At 37.0% G+C, this 22,450-nt stretch overlaps 1 long non-coding RNA gene across 3 annotated transcripts in view; it reads left to right on the top strand.

Moving 5' to 3' along the window:
* The window catches only part of LOC107216274, a 54,123-nt gene extending 33,672 nt beyond the window's left edge, over positions 1 to 20,451 (top strand). For all 3 annotated transcript variants that reach the window (XR_004500492.1, XR_004500493.1, XR_001525459.2), the window contains 2 exons: positions 14,450 to 14,607; positions 14,722 to 20,451. This is a non-coding gene — a long non-coding RNA (uncharacterized LOC107216274). The remainder of the gene's footprint in view (positions 1 to 14,449; positions 14,608 to 14,721) is intronic.
* Positions 20,452 to 22,450: the final 1,999 nt, after the last annotated feature.

Below are 22,450 nucleotides of genomic sequence, written 5' to 3'. Positions count from 1 at the left end.
GTCTTCCTTTCAGGGATCAAGGTGAGGCTGACTGGATGGTAGCTCTCTTTGTCCTCTTTCTTTTGAAGACTGGAGTGACATTTGTTTACTTCCAGTCCTCAGGCACCTTTCCTGATCTCCATGACCTCTCAAAGTTGATTGTGAGAGGCCTATTTTTGATGTCTGCCAGCTCTCTCAGCACTCATGGGTGCATCCCATCACAGCCTGTGGACTTGTGGATGTGAAATTTATTTTGGTGTTCTCTGACAAAATCCTCCTTCATTGAAGGAAGGTCTTCCTCCTGACATTCATATACCCTGGTCTTCTGGCTTAGGGATCCCTTGGGGCTGATGTTTCTGGTGAAGACAGATGCAAAGAAGACATTCAATAACTCTGCCTTCCCTGTGTCTTCTGTTAACAGAGTGCCCTCCATTTACTAATGGGTCCACATTGTTCTTTGTTTTTCTTTTGTTATTTATGTATTTGAAAAAGACCTTTTTGTCATCCTTGACATCCTTGGCTAGATTTAATTCTAGATGGACTTTGGTCTTTCTAGACTAATTTAATTTCTTATCCTGACCACCTCTGTATATTCACTCCAGGTGGCCTGACCTTGCTTCCATCTCCTGGGAGCCTTTTGCTGGGCAGCTAGCAACGAGGGCTTTATTCATCCCTGGAGTTTTCTTGTGCCTTTGGTCTGCCCTGCTCCTCACTGGATGATGCATTGTTCTTGAGCCTGAAAGAGGAGAGCCTTAAGGATTGGATTGACTGACTCTCCTGGACCTCTGTTTCCTTCAGTAGGGAAAGAGGGGTCTCTGCTCATATTCCTTGCACTGTACAGTCACAAACTTAATTTTGTTTAGATGCTCCTGTGTCTTGATACACTGCTGTTTTGGCCTTTTAGAAACCTTGGGTTAATATTTCCCCATTATCACAGCAAACTTTCATTTTGGGTTTAATTAAAAATAGGAAAAGAAATTAAGTTAATTTCAACATCCCTCTTAATTATTGACACAACCTCCTGTTGTCAACAAAAAGATGTCCTCTTGAGTCCTGAAAACTGGTGTAAAATCTCCAAGCTACAGCTCCTCTCCAGTAAGTTACTCTCAGTAAATCTGGTCTGTCTGTTGCACACATACACATATAGATCTGTTTTTATATATGCTTTCTCCTTGTGAAAAGCATTCTGGCTACTTAACAGGCATGTGGGATCCTGCATAAATTATGGTGATTCTATATGATTCAAACTATAAAATATAAAATTACCTCCCATTTTTAACATGTGAATACACAAACTATGTAGAACATGAAAGATCAAACTGGAAATTCTTCATTTTCATTTGAGTTATTTTTTTTCATCCCACAGTCCCGTTGGTTTCAACTGGGCTGTGTAGGGTGTCACATAAGACCACATTCTGGCCTTGTTTTAAAACCACACCAAGTTTCTAATCTTGCAACCTGATCTGTGCAAAGACAGTCACATTATGCTAGTGGGCTGTTTTTCTGGTGTGGGAAGACATTTCATGGATCAAGGCCATAACAGTAAACTACCCAAACAAGAGCACGACAGAGCTTCACTGCAGCATTTAATCTGATGGTTTTGTATATTAACTTTTAACTTCAGAGACACTAGACAGCTATTTCTGTGACAGTGAAACAGAGGTACCTACCTATTTTAGGTAGGTGCCTGCCTGCTTTCACTGCTATCTATGTTAATATTACCAGTGATCAGAAATATGAGTACTCTCTACAGGGGACTTTTCATAAACTTTCACCAGACTCTGTCTAGCAGATTCACATCTCTTAAACATTTCAATGTGTTCTCTTTTAACAGATACATCAGGCATTTCACTCCTTTAGTATATGGCATACAGATAGACAGATGCACAAACGTGAACTATATTGCATCAGTGTGCAGCCCGGTATGCATTACAAGTAGAAAGACTGGGGCTTGACATGAATAAAAGTGTCCTATCATATTGTACATGAGTTGATCTTTAATGTCTTTATCTGACCATTATTTTTTATGACATGAACACCACTGTAAGATTTGTTGGTTCCCAGCTGTTAAGCCCATATCATGAAGTTCCTATGCATCCATAGTTTCAGTTTTTAAATATATCTTCCCTGACTAAAAGGAAAAAATGGTGAAGGACCCAGAAGAAAATTTTTGCCTTTGGGCTTCAGAGTCTCTTAGCTTGTAAAATAGCACTGGTGGGCTACATGTCTATAGCTGCTTGTCTGTGCTAGAGCAGGACTGGAATGTCTCAGATCTATGAAAAACTGAATTATTTCTGCATCTCCTTAGGTCATGAGAAGTCAGATTTCTGCCCACAAAGGTGCAAAGGTTGAATAAAATTTCATTTCATACAGTGTGAATCCAATCCATCGCCTGAGTTTCGGTTGCCATTTTGATAATTACCAGGAGGGCATCCCAGCAGGATTTCTCCTTGCTGGAGAGGAGAACTGCAGAGGTTAATCAAAACAGGTACAGCCCGCCTTACCTCTTACTACTTCTGCTCATCTCCCACTCAGCATCTGTCTAATCTGTGCGAGTTCAGTACTGTATTCCCTGTCTGTGCACTCAGAATGATCTGAATACAGCTGTCAACATCTCGATCAAGGCACAGTTCTAATTAGATTTCTCTGTCACAGTGGAAGGAAACATACTTGGAGAGTTGATCCATGCCATATTTCAACTACCAACAGTAGCTGCTTTTGATGAAATTTCTGTTATGTTGGAAAAAAGGATATGTTTCTAGTTAAGTTCATGCTATCACTTAGGAGAGACTTTTGGAGCAAAGGTGAAGACCAAAAGGCTTAGTCCAAAATGTAAAGGTGAGAAAAATTTAAATACTTAAATATAGGAGCTTAAAATGGAAACTGGTGCACCTCTTTAGCCATGTCTTTTTTCTGTACTAATCTACCTATCTCTATGGAACAGACAAAGGCAGACCATTTATCAGTTTTGACTTGTTTTTGCAGTCAGAGAAGAGGATGTCTTTAACAAAATAATAACAACAAACAACAACAACAACAACAACAAAAACAACAACAACAACAACAACAACAACAATAATAATATTGCCAGAAAAATGAACGCCATTGAGTAGAAAAAATATGCAAAACAATTACGGGTTAGGATCAGGAACACTGGAATGCGAATTAACAATAACAGAAATGATGTGGGGCATGGTATGCAAATGATGGGTGCCTCGGGCCAAAAGTTCTCAGTAGCAAAGCAAATAAGATATTAAAAACACCCCACATGACTGTTTTCTCAGCTCATGAGAAAATCCATGTTGAAAATGCTTGCTGTTCTAGCAGCAAAACCAAACATGTTCCATAATGCAAACATTAAGAGGATGTATAACCTGCACAGCCTTCACAGCTAGGAAAATGATAAGGAGAGATGCTTGAAGAGAAAAAACTTGCTAACCAGAGGTTTTTACACGGACCACAGCATTGTATGTCCCACATGCTGATTTCTCAAGGAAACCTGTTGCCAGGAAAATTTTTTTCTTGAACTGTAAAATTCATAGGATGTGCTTGGCTTACATCAAGAGCACAGCAGTTTATTCCCCACACAAACAGCTCTATCTAGCTAGGCTGGATATAAACTGAAATGCTGCTCCACTAATTATTTATACAAAGCTAGCTATTCTGGAAGATTCATAGGAACGGGAAGTTGGTTTACTTTTGATTCTTACTGTTCTTTTGACTTTTAGGGCTGTCAGACTACTGAAAACCATCTAGACCTTCATCCACAGGCAGGTAATCCACAAGTGAAGTTTTTTTCTCCCCTGAGAGTACTGATATTGCTTATGTAGTAATAATAACCATAAAGTATTTATATAAAGCAAAATCTTGACTTGAACAAAGAATTTGTCTTCCAACCTGTATGACTGGCTTTTGAGACTAGTTGTATGGGTAAAGAGTATGCCACAGCTACCAGCATTAACCTTGCTGCAGATGTCTGCCCTATGAGAGAATGTTCTTACATGTCCAGAAATGCATTAGACTTATGTGTCCCAGCAAACAGTGGATTTTCCAAATCAAATGACTACTTTTATGAGTCAAGTGGAACTTATTTGTAAGTGTTTGCAGATTCAAGTCAACTGTTTTTTACATTATGCACATCCTTCTTTCCCCTTTTCTACCCGCTTGCAGACCAAGCAGTTGAAATACTGAAACAAGCTTAACAAGGGAAGTAAGAGGAAAAAAAAATCTTGGTGCTTTACATACTGTCATCCACATCCTCTCACTTGTTCATGAAATGTAGCCACAATAGCGAATATATGAAATATATTCTCAGCAGTATAAAGTAAAGCTTCAGTGAAAGAAGGTGAGAGAAGAAAGAATAATGCAGCCAGTGGATAAAGAACTATCATTTTGGACAGGCAGAATACGGTGGATCTGCAGACACCTAGGACTGTAAACTGAACCTTACTCTATTTTAAGAACATTTAAAGGATTTGTGGGATTGAGTCTCAGTTTAGGCTCTGAGATTAGCATTCCACTTGTGCAAAGTACCATGGAATTTTAATGAATACAAGTAGTCAGAGTTTCTGCTCTCTCCCAGAGATCTGTTTATTTGCTAATTTAGAGACATGTTTCACATCTGACTTGAGTGGTGCATTTGTACCAGCACCGTACTGAGGCAACGGTTAAAAAATCTGATGCTGAGAAAAGCGGCATCTGTGTATCTTATGTAGCCCTAGATACACTCATAAATTTTTCCCCACCTTAGATAAAGAGGTATTAAAATGCTACAATGAACACAAAGATTTAGAAGTCCAGTCCACTTTGCTGTTGTGAGGGCTTTCTGGATCAAAAATAACGTCAAAAAAAATCAAGATATTATTTAAATTTCTGTTCTAAATGCATGACTACTTTTCCTTAGGAAATGAATCGCTAAGACATGATTATCTTAGCGCTTGTTTTTGTCAGAGTTACTGTATTGAAATAACCCTTCAAGCCCTTTATGCCGGGTCCTCAAGGGAAGCTGGGTATTTATCCAAAAACCTTAATCTAGCCAGAGTATCAAGATGCTTGACCCAAATCTAAAATTTTGTGTTAGTGGTTTATATGCCTTTAAGAAGACTGTTCAAGAAATTTGTTTTTAGCCTTGCGATAAGGCATTGTGAGATGTGTAGTAGATGCTTTGGGACAAAGTTTTAAGCCTTTCATTGACATTTGCTTTGGCAAAAAATTAGGTAGCTGTCTATATAAAATCTGGTCACACAGTCCTGAAAATCTGTCTGTATTCTTTTTGTTAATCAAAATCAGACAATAGTATGAAATGTGGCCTTCTTTTATTTCAATAGCATGAAATATTTTGGATATTAGCTGCTTCTTAAATTGACTATAAATTTCAAAAAATACCAAGAAAGACAACAGTTTCAAATGGAAGTGGAAACACCTCACAACACTCAGAGCTTTTCATACATTTCTGGAGTTTAACTGCACTCTCTAGTGCAGTTTCTGGAGCTACAAAAATCTATTCATTGTCACTTAATGTCACAGGTTATAGTAAATTATTTTATGCTGAATTTTAATATTTGTGTTTTTGTTGTAATTTAAAAGAGTCACTTAAAAATTGTTATAAATTACTGGAACAGTCAAATTTTGGTAAAATCTGGCTAGATTATATATTCTCTTCATTATATATTTAGCTGAGTGAATATTCATATTTTTTGTTTGAAGTTTTGTTTCCCGAAGTACAAAATTTATAACACAGATGTGATTGTGTTTTTAACAGCATATATGAAACAAAATTTTAAAAACAGCTATATGTGAAGTTAATGAATCAAATATGACTCAAGCAAATCAACCCCTTACCTGCCCAGGGTGTGCACACCCATCACTGGAAGCAGCTGCTGGGTCTTGAACAGGATAAAGGAAGAGGCTGATAAGAGGCAAATCCTGTGAGGGGGTATAGTGACTTTTATTTTGCCAATGTCCTCCCTTACAAAATGGCTCTGGTGTGAAAACTCCCCTCAGGGAGAATACAGGAAGTTCAAAGTAGCCTGAAGGCATTTATGCCTTTTGATGGACCATAGTTAACTCAACGGTGCTGGCAGAAGAGGCAGCTGTAATGTCTTAATCAATCGAAGTGTTCCATAATCCACAGCACTGCATCACTCAGTGAGACACTTCCCACCCCTGAGGGGGTACCTGGGCATTCCCAGCTGACAGTAAGTGAATATAAACCCTGTGGATTCCAATGTTTTGTGGGCTTTTGCCACTCCTGACAGATCAAGCCAATGACCACCACTTCAACCAACAGACATCAAAACTGCAACAAGGAAGTCTCCTTTCAGCATCCAATGGGTGGTGACTCTAGGCCTTTCTAGTTTCTTTTTTCTATATCTTTCTATTTCTGCCTCACATTTATTGTTAAATAAAAATCCATTCCATTGGCTGTGGCGTATAGTGTTTGCAATAATCAGATCTTAACACTATATAATTGCCTTTCAAGTCAATTACTCTGTTGTTTCTCCTGACTCTAATCTCTCCAAACTGTGTCAGCTAAATTTTTCATCATTATTTCCCAAATAAGAAAAAAACCAAAAGAACAATTGAAAAATCAAGAGCAAAGTTCACATGCAAAGACTGTAATGTTCTGCAGAGTTCTCCATATGTGAGCATATTCAAGATAGCATTCTTATTGATATAGGGGCTGCTACTTTTAATGGTGCTTCCTTAGTACAGTCAGTAGCAGTAAAGCCTTGGACTTAGTAGCAAGAAATCAGTTGTGCATTTGAATCCTTAATTTCGAGGCTATAAACAGCCACATCACATTTTCAGAAAAAACAATGGGAGTGTTGTCAGCACTGCTGTTCAAGGAGGCATGTTTTTTATTTTCTTCTTGTATATACAATTAGAACCATTCCAATCACAGAACTCTGCTCCTCATTCACTTCTGAAACAGAGAATGCACTTTTGAACATTTCACTCAAATATGAAAATCCTGCCCCTCCTTTGGCCGAAGAATGAGAGAAAAGCCTAGCAGTGCAGCACTACTCAGTGGGCTTCTATTAAAATTTTTAATTCATTGATGAATACTTGCCCCAGTGTGCAATAAATAAGGAGATGTCTTGTCATAAGCAGTCTTTTTCCCTTCTGTGTGAAAAAGATGGAAGTATTACCTTTGTCCTAGTTTTGGCCAGGATCTGAAGGTTTTTCTGTATCACCTCAGAGAGTTGCTGGGACCAGGGGGAAGTGAATCTCTGGCTTCCAAGAACGGCATAGCTTCTGATTGAAAAGAAGTGGTGGCAATGTCTGCCATTTCTCATTTCCTTGGGATCATTGGTGTGAATTGTTGCACGTGAATCACCCCATTTTACATACCTTTGTTGTTAATATTGTTGTTGTTACGGTCTGTTTTCTTACCTCTTTGCTGTTTGCAATAAACTGTTCTTATCTCAACCAGTGATCTTCACATTTTGTGCTTCCAACTCTCAACTGCATCCTGCTGGAGCAGGAGTGAGCTAGTGACATGTGGTTTGGCAGAGTCTTGATGGGGATGCTGAATTAGGGAGTACCACTCCTAAATCATGACAACCTTTCATCTGTCGAATAAGGGATTGCATGCATGGAGTATAGGCAGGTTCTCTTCTTGCTGTAGAGGATTTCCACCAGTGCCTGTGCTCTTGTTGGGTAATAATGAGATACCATAATGAAACAGTAGAAGATGTATGTCAGATGGTTCTCCAATAACATTAGAAAAAAAAACAGCTGATGAATGGGATATTGAAGGCAGATTAAGTTGTTAATGTATATTAGTATATTCTTAATTTCCTTTTAATTGAAAAAGACATATTGACTTTAATTAAAACCATTTCACAGGAACTGTCAATTAACACATGTCAAACTAGTTAATTCAGAACAGAATTCTTTTAATTAGGGTCTGCTTTCCTTTAACTGTGGGGCCAATGAAATCAGCCTTTCCTTATCAAGAATTTAAATGTCTCAAAGAAATACAATACAAATCTCTAAAAACTCTTATCTATTATTAGAAGCCCATATGGATAACATTAAAATGATGGTGCTGGCATTGTTCATGCCACAGACATAAGAGTTTCCTTTATGACTGTTTGAAAAAAAAAAAGAAAAAGAAAAAGATGGCTTTGAAGAAAGACTATTTTAAATACACAGATTTATCCTACATTAAAAAGACTCCAAAATTTATGACATGGATGCTCACATTTAAATTATTTAATATGTCTGCTTAAATAAATGGGCCTATTCAAACATGTTGTGTGTTCTATCAGGCAAAGACACATAAAACATTTTCAAAGCATGCAGCATCCAGTTCTTCCCTTAAATGAGTTATAATCGAAAGGAGAAAAGAGACTGGATTTTTTTTTTTTTACAATAGCAGCATTGTTAACTTTCATTGCATGTGAAGATTCAACAGTGATTGTTAATCCAGTGGCTGTGAACATCAGTGTGCTAGTGTCATCTCAGTTATCAAATAGTATATAGTCCCTGTCTTGACTTTCACACACTTTCTGAATATATCTCTAGCTTGCTGATGGGTCTCCGCCTCTTGGCTGATGTACTGCTGTAAAGACCTTCTCCATGGTTTCTGGGAATCGTGTGTGACATTTGTAATGCTGGTCACATCCCTTCAGGAGTAAGAACAGCTGAGAAAAACATAACAAATCATAAAAGGAATAATTGCAAAACCTAGACTTAGTCTAATCATACAGGGTTTAGCCACTGTTTTACTGACCTCTGTCAACATAGGATTACAGAGATCCATGAAAGGAATACTTAATAACTGAACTGTGGATTCCAAAGAGGATTATCTGGTAAGATATTTCATGTATCCTGATGGTTTGTTGAATATATTAGGAACCTGATAATGGGCTTGACTAACTCAACAATAAAAGAAGAATCATTCCCCCAAATTAAGTATAAATGGTGTGCATTAAAATTTAATGTGTCCTAAAAGTACACTTTACCTGGGATCCTACCCATACCGGTTTTTCCCCCAGGGCAACTATCTGGTAGGTGGTGGGTAGCGCAGCTGTAGGAGCACCATGTGTTAAAATCTGTGTTAAGGTTTCTACAAAACCTTGAAAAGCGGATGAACTTTAACTACATGATCTGCAAGGCTGAAATATTGTGCCCCAGGAGTTCTTCAGCGCTAGCAAGAGGCTCTGTTGAGATGTCACTTCACTGCCTAGTCTCCTGTGTAAAGTGTACCCTGAGTATAACTAATAGCTGTAGTTCTACTTTTAAATGTGACTGTAGATTGGTAACATAACACCCTAATATTTATTCATTAATCCCATTGCGGTCCATATTAAATATGTGCTCATCAATTTAAATGCTTACCATAATTTAGAACCCATTCAGCTGATCTAAGTCACTTTGGCACTGAATTGTGTATTTCAGCTTCTTTTATAACACAGCAGAAACAGTGTTTTGCATTTTGATCATCTTGCTCAATATATTGTTTGTATCAAAATGGCAATTAGCAATAATTTTTCTTTTAAAATCACTTCTACAGTGCCTGTGCATAGGAAGTATGGTTATGTCCACCACAAGAGTTGTAAAACTGTAGGTGACTGCCTTTATTGCTCATTATACTGAACTTCAAACTGCAAAAATATTTGAACAGTTTAAATGATAAGAAATTCTCAGATTATGGTGAAATTTTTAATCTTTACAGTATCCCAGCCAGGTGGTTAATTATTGATGTATCTCATACATAATGGCAGGAATAATGGAGAAACAGTTTTACGAAGGGAAAGTAATGTGTCGAGCCCTCACACAAAGCCAGTTAGAAAAGGAATTAAAAGCAGAAGATCCTCCCTGCAAATATACCAGCATAATCTACTATGTGCCATGCTGTCAAAGCAGTGCAAAGTATTCTTTTTTTTTTTGCAATAAATAAATTTTGCATTGCTTAGCAGCAGCCCTAATATTTACACACCTATGGATCTCATGACTTAGTAGCAATCTTTGACTTAAATTAAACCTGTCAGTTTCTGATAGCAAGAAATCATTACAGAACTTCAAAAGCACTTGAACTTCAGCAAGATCTTTACAATTATCTATATAATATCTTTTTACCTTTGTTGGTTCCTTGATCTTCTGTGGCAGCCCCAACCTCTCTGTCAACTTTGTTCTGTAAGAAGTTGAACCATAAAGCATTCTATTAAAATAATATATATATATATATATATATATATATATATACACATGAAAATGTTGCAGTATACAATGCATACACTCAGTATGGCATTCTTTTTTGGTATAAATGCTTAATTAAAGTTGCCCATGTGAATCATGTACTGTTCATGCATTGTTCGTGAATCAAATGAAGAACCATTTAAAAATTACTAGCATTACAGAAATGTAATTTCAGATTATTTAAATGATTGTGGCTCTGATTTCCAACCATTTTATCCAAACAGCTATGGCAGAGCTATCCCAGAAAAGGGAGTAACTTTCTGATTAAACTCTTTTGTTGTTGGATTTAAGAAATATTTTACAACCGAGAATTTCTCAATTATATATTCGTCTTTCAGAGCACAGCCATAGAGGGTATAAGAATACAATCCCACATCCCCAGATGCAAGTACAAAGAGTTTGGAGGATTCATTCCATTCTTATAATCACAGTGATAAAGGCTTTAAACACATGCAGAGTAGAAAAGAAAATTTGTTCTGACTGACCAGTGTGTAGACCACTTCATCAGGAGTCTTTAGTCCCTGCAGATTGCCTTGCCAGGTACTTCCTCCTATTCCAAGGAGGACTTTGAGTCATGACAGCTTTGCTCACATTAAATCATTGCAGCAACTGGTTAGCAGCAGCCAAAAATGGAGCTCCCACCCATTAAACTGTGAGAGTTCCTTGCTCAAAGTCTTCTAGACTGATGTATTTTGTATGCTATTGTTTTGAAGCACAGCCCAGATTTTCTCAAAAAACACTGTGTTTTGGAAAACTTTGTCTTCTGCTGGCTGTTTTTGAAGAAACCAGTCTTTGTGTTAAGCAATGAAAACTATGTAGCTGAAAAATAATACTAAGGCACTTAATACATGCCTAATTATTTGCAATGTTGTTTATTAGCTGTAAACAAGAACAGTTAGTCAGTTAGTCCCCTCATCTTGGACAAGAGACCTGTGGACCATCACCAGTTCACTGATCATGGATGAGGAGCTGGTGGCTTGGCTCTGTGTCTGTGAGCATATTCCTTCAGGTCATATTTCCTCACATCACAGCAAGGTTACCTACTACTTTATTAAACAATTCTACAAGCATAAATAAAGCATTTGGGTTGTTCACATATATTTAAGGAGATTTCAAATCAGCACACTGCATTTTGCAGTGAAGTAATAAAAATATGCCAAAATGAGCACATCTAATGAGAAAAGTGTTGCATGCAGATGTCTATTTCCCTATTATCCTATAAAATAACTGTGTAGTTTTATTCATATGAGTAATTTTAGACACATTTTACCAAAAACCTAATACATTTAGGAAATATATAAACACAATAATCTTAATATAAGAAAGTGTTTTGAAACATATTTTACTGACTATAAAATGAAAATAAATTAAAAAAAAGATAGTCCTAAAGTACTTTCCTTTCTCTCTCATGATGAGAAAGAAATATAGGTTATCATCTGGCTTATTATTTATGATATGGCAATGAAATAAAATTTGTACATCACACCATGTATTCTTTACAGGACAAAAAGGAGTATAATTTAATTTTTTTATTTGAAGGTTCTGTCTGGGCACATTGGCTACCAATTTTATTTTTATTGCAGTGCATGGATAGCTAAGTCACATATCCTTATGTTAATGCAGCGTACATAAGAAAGGAAAGGGAAAGTATAATTTTTGTTTTTGCTTTTGTCATTTGAAATTTCCATAGTGTCTATGCACATTGGCTACCATTTCATTTTTACTGCACTACACTGATAGCAATGTCACATATAATTAACACCAAGGTAGGAAAAAAAAAAATAAAAGCAAGGAAAACCAGACTGGCTCCCCACCTCTGCTTATGACCATTGTTTGAAATTTTGTGTTGCGTGAATAGCATTTCTGGAGGGTGGTGGATACACTGAAAGATCTGATCTCTATTATGAAAAAAGTATAATGGTATATGTGTTTGTATTGCTCCATATGAGAGTGGGTAGGAAATATAGTTCTACTCACATTTCTTATCAGTGGGGTACAAATTTGTTCAACATCTAGGAATGGTTAATGTAGAAACAGGCATTTCCCAGGAGAACTGGAAAAATAACAGAATTTAATTTCCCCAAATCAGTATATTTTATTAAAACGCTTATCTCATGCATACCAAAATAACTTCTGTGTCTATCCCACCGTCCTTTAGCTCCTGAGAAGAGAATGTGACACTCTCTTTAGGACACATAGGGCATTCCTCATCAATGACTTGTATAAACAACCAGGATGGGCAAGGTGCCCACCTAGATGAGGAGGACCAGACAGCTGCATGACTGGTCCTTTTCCATGACGTATCATTTTATGAGTTTTATTTAAGAATTCATTAGAATTTGCATATCATACACAACACTGCCTTTTTATCCTTGAACTTTGGAGCAACTGTGTGTAGTCCTGTAAACTGACTTTAATTTTTAAGGAGCTATCCTTGGACAGACAGATATAGGGCTGCAAACAAGAGATGTCAAGCTCCAGTATGGTCCCTCATCTACAGCTTGGGTAGTTCTACTAGTCTGAGATAGATTTTATGCATTGAAGCTTACACCTTGCTCTTTAGGCAGAATACCACAAGCTGGTCCTCAAAGGTACTGAAAAGATTAGAAAGCATGTCTTTCTAGAGCAGCTGGGCATTCTGGGTTTATTTATTTTGGAGGAAAGGGGGCTGAGGGATGAGCTCATTGCTGTCTATACCTTTCTGAGAAAGGGAGCTGGAGAGGGAGGTGCTGATCTCTTTTTCCTGGCATCCAGCAGGAGTGTGGGAATGGTTCAAACCTGTTTCAGGGAAAGTTGAAGCTTGCCATTAGGAAGCATTTTTTAATTGAAAGGTGAGTAAATACTAGGAATACAGGGAAACCTGTCAATGTTTAAGAGACATTTAAGTTATGTGCCGAATAACATGCTTTAATTTGTTATTTAATTAAATAACTTTAACTAGACCTGAAGTGGTGAGGCAGGTGGTCTAGATATATGTTGTAGGTCCTTTTCAACTCTAATATTATAGTCCTGTCCTGTCCTGTCCTGTCCTGTCCTCTTGTCTCCTCTAAGACTGGGCAACAGAGGATGATCTCAGTTTATCCAGCATCAGTAATGTCCCTTTCTTTCTTGTTGAATAACATTTTGAATGTGAAACTTTTTGGAATATGTGGCTTTGCCCCTGCATGGACAAACACAAAGCTATCTCCAAGTTTGTTCACGTACCTTTGAAGAGGCTGTTAATAAGGTGGCATAAAACAGTTTCCAGGCTCTTCCACTCTTGCCAAAGAGTAGGGCAATAAAGGAACTAGGCTGAGATTTGTGGTGTACATGAACCAACCTGAATCTGGAAGAACAAGATTAACCTTGGCCAACATATCTTTAATGAATGCTGCATGGCATTAAATGACTACCGATGTATGAAATAGATTTTGTGGTGTCACAACAGGCTACATGGCAATAAGCCACCTGAACACAGAAATATGTGACAGATAGATAGCATGGTGCACATATTCAATGCATTTCCTTGTGAGGGGCTTGGAAAAGCCTCCTCCTCACCCACTGCAACTGGATACTTGTGCCCAAAACCAGCAGCATTTCTTCTTCAAGATATCAGAAAATATTTTCACGAATCACAAAAATCATAAAAGAGAGGCTGGGCAGAGGAATCCCAGAAGTCCTTTTATTCACACTGAATTTGAGGTGTCTGCTCCTGCTGTTCCTTGGATGGTGTCTATGAAACCTGACACTCTCAACCATGTAACACAAGGGCAGTGGGGATGGCTTGCTTTTGTGGAGTCAGCTGCAGCATTGGGCACAACTTTTGGTGATGCTGGTGTCTTTGTCCCTCCTGTAGCTCAAGTGAGACAGATCTACTGTGAAATACTGTGTAGCAGGTGTTAGAGAAAGAGGGATAATGCAGCAGATTTGGAAGAAGTGCTGGGTGGAAATAAACAGCTAAGATCTTCATCTGGAGGGGAAACCGAGAACTCTCCTTTTCTCATGAGCTGCAGGAAAAACAGGGAGTGTGGATTGGGGGTTTGTAGAGGCAAATTTTAACTTGTTTCTAAAGATCCCCACATGCTTTTATCTGCGTTTTCTATTTTCCTTTTGGCTTTACTGGAACTCCTTTGTTTTATACTGGCACCGCCCAGAACATTTTTAAGTTATGAAAAACATACTTATCTCAGGGCTCCACAAATGAACTATGACTTTTTCCCCCTCTCTAGGTTTTTATTAAGCTCACTGGGATTAATTCCCTATTGTTCTGCACCTTGTGTAGGTCATATGTGTCAAATGGGTGTGAAATGCTGGCTAAAACTACAGACATATCTTTGACTGATCAAGCCTGAACTTTGGGATCACACATCAGAAATTTGTGTCCAAATCTTACATCTCCAGTGTGGGCTGAGCCTCTTCAGACAGCAGCTGATATCACAGGTATTAATAAGCCACTTTCTCTTCCACTATTATTTTTGTAATGAAATGCTGGTTTAATTTCTAAAGAATATTTCATCACACTATTCTTTGCTTTTTTTTTTTTTTTTCTGACAGCCACCACAAACACTGGCAGGAGGTTGACAATGGAAAGTAATAGCAGGAAAAATGGATTTTTCTCAACATGTTGAATAGGCTGCCGAAATCCCTTTGCAATCCACCTGCAGTCTGGAGATTGGCCATTGCAGAGAAACCAAAGTTAAATAACCAACTATGGACTTTATATGCTAAAAATAAAACAGCTCAGAAGAAAAAAAACCCAGGTTTTTAAATCTTATGATCAAACTTATAATAATAATAGAAATGTTTGATTACTTTCTCTGATAATCTTTCTCGATCGAATGTTATTCCTTCTCTGGAACTGTAATGGATGGTGATAGGTGCTGGTATTGAAATTTAGTTTTTTTTCTGTCAGAAACTTATCCTTAGGGCCTTCTAGTTAGCAACTCTTTTGATGTGTTAACAGCCCACAGCTCTCATCTCAGAGATTCTTCAATGGAGTGTGTACTTCTTGAATAAAAACTCATTGTACAATCTTCAGAATAAAATTTTTATTTCTACTAATTTGATGATTTATGCACCTAGCAGCTTAATACAAAGAGTCTGGTGTCAGAACTTTGGTAAAATTAAAAAAACCCTCAACCCCCCCAGAATCACTTTCCCCCAAAACACTGGCTTATAGTAAGAAAGAATTTGGTTTGCCCCTTACTTTACAAATAGGAAAAATTAAATACTATAGCTTATAAATATTATCATGGTATGGCAAAGTCAATTTTGTATGAAGCACAATATTGAATAGTAACTGTCTTAGTAACAGAAGGAAAAGAGAATTTTGCTGAATGCCATGTTTACCACAGTCTAATACCTACTCATCTGTCACTCAGACAATGCTACATTGAAAGGTAATTTCTGTGAATTGGAGAAAAAAGGATTTGACCACATGTAGAAAGACAATTTTCCTACTTTGTGCACTCTTGCATCAATAAAAAAGAAGAAATTATAGTTTTTCAGCAGATTGTGAGTTTATTAAAACCATTATCTGATATTCTATATCGTCAAGTTATACTTCATACTTCTTATGAGATTAAGATACAAAGATATATCTAGTTTAAGGAAATATCTTCAAAATTCAGATGTAAGAGAGCTGCATTAAAGCAAATATTCAGATTAATTTGTGATGGGATTATTTAATGTCTAACAGCAAAGAAGAAATTGCTAAGTCAGGAGAGAGAAACTTTGGTGTCACTGTCTCTTTGCAATCACTTCCCCAAATGTTTATATGTGTAAGCTCTGACTAAAAATCAGGTAAAAAGTTTAATTTGATGTTACTGTAGTTTTTGCTGATTGTTTATTATGTTTGACCTACTTATGTAAATACTTCCAACTAGTGCATTGTCTGAAAGTAACTCGCAACAGGTGAGTTTAAAGGCCAGCTAAAAACCTGTGTGTTGACTATAAAATGAACACAATAATTCTAAATGATTTCAAAATTTATGTAAAAATGAGTGTATTAAAGTACACTAAAGCATCTGACTAATTATACCCAATTTTTAAAATTGTAAATATATAAGAATTTACCAGTAATTTTGAAATAGATTATTTCCCTCTATGTTTTAGTATATTTAATAGCTGAAATCTTCAGGCTAGCATGATCTACAGAAGACATACAAATATTTAGTGAAAAATAAAGAAAGAAAATATATGTTGGTACTCCTTTGAAAGCAACTTTCAATGTGAAAACACTAATAACACATTTGATATGTCATGATGGGGAGCAGAATATGATTTTACAAAAATTAAAAGAAACAATTATTGGAATGGACCAGAAATTCAACAAAAAAGTCTTTGATAAGGGTTATATTTCTGGATGCCTAGTACAAGCAATTATTGGTAATAATAATATTTCCTTTCATTGGTGACTATCAGAGAAATTAAAATTATGTTTGGTAGAACAAGCTGATAAGGAGTGATCTTCAGATTTTCATGGGGGCTGTCTCCTGTTCATGGTGTTGCAACTTGCTGTCTGTAGATGAAAGTTACTGCCCATTAATAATAATTGCTGCAATACATCCCAGTCTGTTTTGGTGACAGATAGTGTTGCTTAGTTCAAAGAACCACTGCCAGGAGTTTAATAGCCATTGGTTTTGGTGAGTAACAAACAAGCTAACACTGGCCTCTGCTGTGTTCAGAAACACTTGAAAAACAGCTACTGCCATGGTCACAAAGGAGTAACAATCCCTTTCCATAAATTCAATTTGTTCATAACCTTGTGACACAGACCATAAATATTATATTTCACACAAATGAACAAATTACATGAACAGTATATATAATATTTACTTAACAAAAATACAAACTAAAGTGCTGTATGAACAATCCATCTATTAGCAAAGGGTTGATTTCTTATTCTACATAAAATCCAGATTGTATGCCTAGCTGACTTGCTTGCTAAGACACTATACTCTTTGCAGGTGTAAAGCAGTAGCAAGGAAAATATTTATCAGTTGGCACTGAAGCTGCTTCTGCAAAAGTTACACCAGAGAAAAAATTAAGAGGAGGCTGAGATCTGGATCATGGAAAAGCTTGTATGGTTTTCTGCACCAGATGATGGAATTTAGGAATGAAAAAAAATATTTAAAAGGAAGATATTTTTGTTTTTGAAAATTATTCTTGGTGAGTTTGTTTAATATGTTTTATTTGCACACATGATTAGTACGCTAATAATAGCAAAAAATGCTAAAAGAATAAAATTCCAAAGTACTAAATCAGAAAATACTTATTGGAGAGACAAATTTTTCCTCTGCTTTATATCTAAAACCCAGGTACCCAACAGGAGTCTAAGACAGAATAGCAGTTTGGTTACTATTTTTTTGTTTTTAGCAAATTTCTCTTTGTGCTTTGAAAACTGGGAAAGATATCTCATCTGATGAATTGGATGTTTTAGTTTTTTAAGTAATATAATTAAAAGTGTTGATGACAGTTAGAGTAGAAAAGCAACTGAAAGTGGTGTATGTAAGAAAATACTGAATTTTTTTACATGTTTCTATGTTACCACAATTTCTTGCTGAAGATTTACGGAAAGAAAAAAAGATTAAATTCATAGAGTGTTTAATTCTGTCTTCTAATCAACATAGTGGAAAAACATTTTTGCCTTCCAAATGCAATGATGTTGATTTGCATTTTCATAGGGAAAAAAAAACCAAAAAGAATTGTTAAAAAATAAGAATAGGCAAACCATTTCCACTGCTGGAAATGTCCATTTTACTTTTTCAATCTTTATTGAGCACTAAACTTCTTCTATGCGAAACTGTTAGTTTGTCCTGTTACCTGAGATAACACAGGGCCAAACAATGGGCAGGCTGAACAGTCAGGAAAAAGATGAGGACCAGAGAAACTCTGTTTCTTGCATACCTTTATGTGATCAGGAAAGTGACCCCTGAAAGAGTAAAATGTTCAGGAAGCCTTCTCCTTCCCAGACATGAGGTGAGAAGAGCTGGTGGATTAAAGGATCATGCAAACTCAAACACATCCATCTGAAGGAATGACCAAGCCATTTATCCATTTTCATTAAAAGAGACCAGACTTCCTGGTGACATGTGTAATACCAGTGTAGACACTGTTGCAGGTTTGGAAGGATCTGCATTAAACCAGCTGCCACCACTGGGTGGTGGAAACCTGAGGATGGATCTGATGGGTGAATTATGTTGTGATTTGCAGCAAAGTTGAGAAGAAAACCTCTTCCAGATTATAAATTGGAAGGATGACATTTTGCAAATGCCTGTTTAGTTGAAAAGTATGCTTTTTGCTAATCATCCACTCTTTCTCAGCACAAAACAGTTAACATTTTGTCATGACAAGTAGAGGAAATGATAATAGCACAAGATATTTCCTTAAAAAAAGAATATAATATAGAATCATAGGTAGGTCTGGTTAGGAAGGGACCCTTAAAGTTCATCTAGTCTAATCCCTCTGCCATGGGCAGGGACATCTCCAGCTAGTTCACACTGCTCAGAGCCCCCTCCAACCTGGTCTTGAATGTTTCTAGAAATGGGGTGGGCGTCTACCACTTCTGTGGGCAACCTGATCCGCAGCGTCACTATCCTAATTGTAAATATATTTCTTCCTTATATCTAGTCTAAATATAGCTGTTTTGAGTTCAATATAATTACCCCTTGTCCATTTATTCTATATCCTTGTCAAAAGTCCCTTATCAGATCTCTTTTAGCCCCTTTAGGTGCTCTTAAATTCTCCCTGGAGCCTTTTCTTTTCCAGGTTGAACAAACCCCATTTCTTTCATCCTGTCTTCATAGGAGAGGTTCAGCCCTTGTGGATCCTCCTGTATTTGATCCAATTGGTCCAAATTCTTCTTGCACTGGGGGCCCCAGAGCTTGATGCAACACTCTGGGTGGGGTTTCACCAGAGCAGAGTAGAGGGGCAGAATCAGCTCGCTTGACCTGCTGTCCACAGTGCTCTTGATGCAGCCTGGGACACATGCTGGGGTGTGTGTCCCACCTTTCTTCCATCAGTATACACAAGTCCTTCTTGTAAGGCCTCCTCTCAGCTCTCTCATGCCCCTGACTATGTCGATCCAGGGGGTTGCCCCAACCCAGTGCAGGACCTTGCACTTGTTCTTGTTGAACCAGATATGCTTTCCAGAGTCCCACTTCTTGAGCTTGTCCAAGTCTCTCTGGATGGCTTTCTGTCCTCCAGACAGATGGGATTTATGTCATAAAAAATTGACTGCAGACAATGTAATAGGAAATAAATACACAGCCAATAGACTTAAAACTATTACATGGATCTCCACAGATATAATTAGGATTACTTAATCTCATTTGGCTCTGCCTTTTGAAAAAGTTTGGGTTTCTAGCCAAATGAAGGCCATTCATTTGGGGTAAACTACCCATAACCCATTTGCCTTCATGTTTCCCTTAAAGCAGTTGAAAAGATCCCAATTTTTTTCATTTTCATAGGAAAGAAAAATATACTTTTAGAAAAGTATAAAACTAAAGTGGGCCTCATAAATATGAAGAAACTTTGGAGTTGATACTCTGCCATGTAACAGAAATAGGTGAAAGCATACAGACACACCAGGAGCAGTTAGGAGTGAAAGATCAAATAAGATGTGAGAAATCAAAATATTTCAGAGACCTTTAGAACAGATATCATACTACTGATTCAATTACCAGTGCAAATGACACATGTGTAGACAATATCATGGGCTAAAGAGAGGGAAAGGCAGGCTGAATCATGAATTTCTCTGCTCCTTTATTTCTCCCTTTCTCTACTTCATTAATCCTGATGTCAAAGGAATGCACCTTCTGTCCATACATTTCACTGCAGTTTTACCAGGCTAATGGGGATTCTGCAAATTAATCTGTGATGTTGTATCATAATTCAGTGGACTGTGCTTTAAAAAAAAAATTACAGACCTATCCCTGTATTTTTTTTTCATATTTTCTTGTGGCTGTGATTAAAGACTTTAAATCAACACTAGTTGCCACTCTACAGTGTCTGAAATACTATTGTCATTTTCTCCTATAAGACAGATACCTCAGGATAAATATTTCAATGACAAAGTCAGTATTTCTTTTTCCTCCATGACTTCTGTTAAAAAACTTCAAATATTTATAGATTTTTATTAAATCTCACCGTCGTCACTTATCAATACTATGAACTTAAACTTATCCCAGTAAATCAGTTCACCCAGTATTTTAATGTATTTTTGTTTCTACATTCTATTTTATAATCATGTTTCAGAGGAAATAAAAGTGTGGACTTAACAGACTAATGACTAATGTCATGAAAATGATTAAGCAATTTGAAAAACAGAGCAATAGCAAGTTACCAGGACTGAATGATCTTTGTCCAGAATTCTGAAGATAAAAGTTTACGAATTCTAGCATGTATAGACAGAAATAATCTTATCTTTTTAGGATAGTAATAATAATAGTATATAATCACCCTCCAGCACAGACTGAAAGACACTAATATTGTTAATTTCAGGGTTTTGAGTTTAAGAAATGGTGTGGAAATTCAGATATATTCTGGTGCTGGGAAAGCTGTTGAATAGTCCTAAAGATGATGACAATGCAGGGCTTGAAGGAGTATAATCTGAAAGGACTAAAATTATGCCTGTTCTGTAAAAAGGAGATGAGTTAGAGCAAAAGAGTAAAAAATGAGAAGGAAATAAAACCCCCTGAACTTTCTAAAATCTTATTGTAAAGATAATTTAAATAAACTACTTAAGGAAATAAATCTCTGTGTAGGAAAGAATGAATTTGTATTAAAGATATTTATTATTTTTAGTGTTCAAGTTCGTTCCTTGCTTCCTGGCCCCCCAGGATGAAGGTAAATTAAAATTGTACTAACACATAGTTAGGACTGATAATTACTCCTGCTGTGTTTCTCTGGTCATGTCCACACATGTTACTGGGATGGAGAGAGTAGGAGTTAGCTAATGTCAAAAAGCTGATTTGAGTGGCTCTAAAAGTGGTATGCCCAGTGGCAGGGTGCAGGAATAACTGAGGTGTCTGCTTAACTCCAGCTCTCCCTGCCAGATCTTGCAGGGTCTGACACTACATAGCAACCTGTCTGTCTGTCCATGCCCAAGCTGTGGCTGTGTTTACTCCTGAAACACAGATTTGAAATCCTACAGATTTGTTCTGTAGGAGCATACTACAGACACTGCAAGGATGTTGTAGTGCTGGCACAGACTCATGATAGATCTGCTTGTGTGGTGCAGAGAGCCAGCTTGTGTTCCCATATTTAAAAGAATAGCAGAAACCCAACCAGCCAACAAATAAGTCTTTTTCTGCTCTAAACCTGTAAATTGTACAGAAATCAATCCCATATTGTCATACTAACCACAACTTGTTGCTTGTAGGAGCACATCCAGGTTTGTCCCTCTGACTCTGGGAAGGACACTTGGAATCACTTGGGTAACACACTTTGGAAACAGGTTTTATTTAGCACATCAGATTGCAAAGCAAGTAGTTTGACCTCAGATAAGACTGACTTACCTTGGATTCACCTGAAGTCTGTAGACAAGAATTTTAGTTGAGTGGATGTAAGCATACAACAAATTGCATATCTTCTGCCCTATTCAGACCTACAGACCAAAAATAGAAGGGCACATTGATGAACAGAAATAAGATTAGTTCCTCTGTCTGGCTTGAAATCAAAATGGAATCCAGCCCTATTCCGTCAAATATTTTGGCTGGACTTTTAAAAAGGGTTGGATCAGTACATTGCTGTTATTCTCTGTAACAGCTCATATAAACAGATAAATACATGACTTTTTAAGCCAAATGCTCTAATGCAGTTTTGAGACGATACTACTGTGAAAAGTTTGGCTATCTAAAAGTAATCAAATTTAATGCTTCATGTTGTACGGTAGCTTTTCTGTCTGAAGAGGTTAGGAAAGATATATTTTCTCGTGAGGGTAACCTCAGTTTTGTTTTTACACAACCTGTTTTTTGAGATACTTATTAATGCTGGAGACACAATGTGCCACTGCCCAATTCTTTGTGCCAGAGGTTATTAGTCCAGTTAGGAGAAAACATTTAACATCCCAAAAAAATGGAACAGCTGTTCCTTTTGCTTCTCATGGATTCAGCTAAGTCTTCCCTTTGTTGTCATCAAAATTTTGGTCTACTTCCTTACTATTTCCATCAATCAAATGCAATATTTAATGTGTCTAGTAATCTCTATGCGCTGGCTTTACCTATTAAAATACAAGTAAGCACAAAAGTGATGCGGGGCACTGGTTAATGGTGACTTTCCC

This window comes from Parus major, chromosome Z, assembly GCF_001522545.3.
Source record: "Parus major isolate Abel chromosome Z, Parus_major1.1, whole genome shotgun sequence".
Lineage (NCBI taxonomy): Eukaryota > Metazoa > Chordata > Aves > Passeriformes > Paridae > Parus > Parus major.
Note: the sequence above shows the minus strand (reverse complement) of the source record. Positions and strands in the feature narration are given on the sequence as shown.